The 4,046-nt window shown below is 41.1% G+C and overlaps 1 protein-coding gene and 1 long non-coding RNA gene across 2 annotated transcripts in view; both read right to left on the bottom strand.

The window, feature by feature from the left end:
- Window positions 1–2,690, bottom strand: part of LOC108312886 — a 23,206-nt gene extending 20,516 nt beyond the window's left edge. Inside the window, exons 1-2 of the long non-coding RNA XR_001828828.2 lie at window positions 2,653–2,690; window positions 1,163–1,168 (exon numbers count right to left, since the gene is read on the bottom strand). This is a non-coding gene — a long non-coding RNA (uncharacterized LOC108312886). The remainder of the gene's footprint in view (window positions 1–1,162; window positions 1,169–2,652) is intronic.
- TBC1D32 (TBC1 domain family member 32) overlaps window positions 1–4,046 on the bottom strand; it is a 238,765-nt gene that overhangs the window by 95,743 nt on the left and 138,976 nt on the right. The window lies entirely within an intron of this gene.

The raw sequence follows: 4,046 nt of genomic DNA, 5'->3' as shown, positions 1-4,046 counted from the left end.
CCACCTTTACATGTGGTTTTTTTTTTTTATTTGAGACAGAGTTTTGATCTTCTTGCCCAGGCTGGAGTACAGCTGCGTGATCTCGGCTCACCAAAACCTCTTCCCTCCGGGGGATTCAAGTGATTCTTCTGCCTCAGCTTCCTGGGTAGCTGGAATTACAGACATGAGTCACCATGCCTGGCTAATTTTTTATATTTTTAGTAGAGATGGGGTTTCTCCATGTTGATCCTGCTGGTCTCGAACTCCTGACCTCAGGTGATTTGTCTGCCTTGGCCTCCCAAGGTGCTGGGATTATAGGCATGGGTCACTGTGCCTCGCTGGGTTTATGCATTAGAAAAAAATGCCTGTAACATGTTTGACTCTATAGCCCCAAGTAGTTTACAGACATCAAATTTATTATTATAACACTATACACAGCTGCATAGCATGTCAGCATTACCCAGGAGACATCAATATATCTTTGAATATGCACCAAGAAGCACAACTAGCATAACCTAGTTATATTCAAAAGAGCAGTCTAAGGGCAGGATATGCATACCAGCTCACACTAACCATACTGTGAGCCCTCACTCGGGTTTCCCACCAGTCCTGTAGAGACTGCTATGCCCAGAACATATGCCCTAAGTAAGCCGGGACGCTAAGAATTTGGCACTTATCCTCATGTCCAATTATGGACAAGATACATTGTTTTGCTTCAGATGCAAAGGGAGCTTCCCAATTTAGTGTGAAAATGAGCATTTAGCATCACTGCAGTGCCAGATATAGGTGACGGGGGGACGGACCTCCTTGCTTATGCAACAATCCTGCATGATCTGCATGTGTACCCCAGAACCTAAAGTACAATAAAAAAAATAAAAAAAATAAAAAATAATAATAAAAAAAAACCTCATGCAACCAAATACGACCTGTTCCCCAAAACCTATGGAAATAAAAAATAAAGAAGAAAAAAAAAGAGCTAGATTTTATACTACACACTATATAATTTCTTTCTCTGAGCCCAATACACACACACCCACACCCACCCACCCACACACACCCCTCTCCCTGCCCCATCACCTTCCTTCCCTCTCTTTCCAAATCTTCCCCCAAGCCTCCCACTCTTTTACTCACCTGACCTCCCTCCTTGCCTCCCCACCAGTTCCAACCTCCCTCCTTCCCCCACCTCATCCTTTCTTCCTGCTCTCCCATGCTCCCTCCTCATTCCCACCCACTCTCCCTCCCCTCCTCATTTTCCTCCTCCCCCCTCTAATTTTATTTCTGGATATGAAAATCAGTGTCTCCTTCATGTGTAATGTTTATTTGAACTATCTGAAGAAATAAAATTAATCTGTAAGATGAGGGATCAGCCTTTTCATTTGTTTTGAGATGTATTTTGGATATGGTGAATCCCCCAGGAGTTTACTTAAAACCCAAATCAAATCTTACCAGAAACATAATAACTCTGTTCTTAATTACTACAATCTTTCTATGTTGCTGTTAAAATATCACATCATTCATGTGTGGAGGTAGGCATTTGTCTGGAGTAACTAGAATGATTCGATAAAGTTTAGTCTTAGTTGTCTGTCATTTCCACTTGAAAGAATTCCAAACACGTTCTTGGTGTATCTCATAATTCCAGTCATAAGCCCCTTCCTTCTCTTTTTCCTGTCACGTTCTCCTCGTACTAATTCAGTATATTCAGGGATGAAAAACATTTCTTTTCTATTAACAATATAAATAAGTCCATGTATACATTGCCATAAATTATGCTTTTACAAACTCTAAGCAAATACAATGTGTGTATGCATATATACCTGCACATATATGTATATGTGTTTGGCTAAGATACATATGTGTGTATGTATATGTAATATACATTCACATATATGTATATATACACATATGGGAATTTTTTAATATATATGCATGCACACCCAAGTGCACATACATGTATCATACTTAACCAAACATACTTCATTTTCCCAACATAAAAGTTTTCCTTCTGGTCGGCACACGCAAAAGTAGCAGAAACGTAAATCTCAATTCCCTTTCTGTCTGTTATCAAAACCAAGAAAAGTACATAAATTATATACACAGTAACCACACCATCAAATCTGAAGCTTTTAAATTTTAATACACATACAACCATATCTAAAGAAGAGAAATGAAGAGCAAGGTCGGTTTGCCAATAAAATTCTGTAAGTGCTGCAAAGAATGAGCAGAGACGATAGGAGGCCTGCTCACTTACTCTGTACCAAATTCAGATCTGTGTTTTAGAAATGTTCTGGTTCACTTGCAGTTGGACATTAGTTGGAGCTTTTGTAAATACAGAGTATGGTTTGGGGACTGTGATGATTAATACTGAATGTCAGCTTGATTGGACTGAATGTTGCAAAGTATTGATCCTGGTATGTCTGTGAGGGTGTTGCCAATGGAGATTAACGTCTGAGTCAGTGGGCTGGAGAAGGCAGACCCACCCTTAATCTGGCAGGCACCATCTAATCAGTTGTCAGAGAATATAAAGCAGGAAGATAAATGTGAAAAGGCAAGACTGGCCTAGCCTCCCAGCCTATATCTTTCTCCCATGCTGGATGCCTCCTGCCCTCAAACATTAGACTAGAAGCTCTTCACTTCTCAGACTCAAACTGGTTCTTCTTGCTCTTCAAGAAGAACAGCTTGCAGACAGCCTATTGTGGGACTTGTGATCATGTAAGAACTAATATGATATAATATATCCATATATATGTATATATGGCTAGAACTGTGTATATCATATTAGGTCTATCCCTCTAGGGAACCCTGACTAATACAGATTTTGGTACCAAGAGTGGTTCTAAAGGAACAGAATATTAAGGATGGGATTCTTTCATTGGTTTTGGGGTTTCTGGAGTTGGCTGCTTAATATGATTAGACCCAAAAATGCTAAGGACTCTACTTGTAATACTGCAGAGAACACTGATATTCCTTGGCATGAACTCTTTAGAGGGTTATGCAAAATAAATGCATTTGACACTCCTGATTCACTGCTTGTGAGAAGCAAGGAGTTAAGTGACTCTATGCATGATACCGTTGACCATATGTGGAGAACCAAGGAACATAATGAAGCTGGTTGGTTGCTCCTAAGTTCAGTGGATAAACTGACGAAAGAAAATGATGAACTCAGGGATTCTGTCTCCTGGCTTCAGAAGCAGATACTGAGCCTCAAATCTGCCAAAATTGCCCAGAGTAAGAAGCTTAGCTCCTGAGCTGAAAAAGAGCTGAAATTGCAGAAAAACAGACACAAGCTCTTATCATGCAAGGGGCTGATCTGCAACAAAATGTATATGCACAGCCTTGCCAGGTGTCTACTGTTAAAGTGAGGGTACTGATTGGAAAACACTGAGACCCTGCAACTTGGAATGAGGACGTGTGGAAGGACTCTGATGAAGCCGAGGACCCTGAGTTTGTAAACTCTGATGAAACTTTTCTGTCAGAAGAAACAGCTTTCCCATCCCCAGTAGTGGCAACATCCCCTCCCGGACCCAGGCTGCCATCAGCCTTTCCACTTTGAGGAGATAAACCCTGTGCTGCCTGAGGCAACAGTGATGGCCTCCCCTGAGGCATTTTCCAGTCAAGATAATGTTGATTCTTCTCAGAAGCCACCCACAACACCCCTGTTTGCTTCCAGACCTATAACTAGACTAATGTCCCAGTGGGCGCCTAGAGGTGGGGTTGCGACTGTGACCCAAGAGGAGGTGTGCTACACTTGAAAAGAACTGCTTGAGTTCTGTTTATGTAACTTACAGACACAGAAATCTGGAGAACAGGCATAAGAATGCATATTAAGGGCACACAGAGTTGGATCAGGCTGAATTTATTGATTTAGGTCCACTAAGTAGGGACTTTGCATTTAATGTTTCAGCTTGAGGAGTTAAAAAAGATTCTAATAGTCTATTTGCTTAATAAGCTGAAATATGGATTAAAGATGGCCCACTGTGAGCGAGCTGGATATGTCTGATCTCCCTTGGTTTAATGTAGAGGAAGGAATCCAAAGTCTTAGGGAGATTGAGATGGTGGAGTGGTTTAGT

Source organism: Cebus imitator, unplaced genomic scaffold, assembly GCF_001604975.1.
Source record: "Cebus imitator isolate Cc_AM_T3 unplaced genomic scaffold, Cebus_imitator-1.0 Scaffold130, whole genome shotgun sequence".
NCBI lineage: Eukaryota > Metazoa > Chordata > Mammalia > Primates > Cebidae > Cebus > Cebus imitator.
This window is presented reverse-complemented; position numbering and strand designations above follow the sequence as displayed.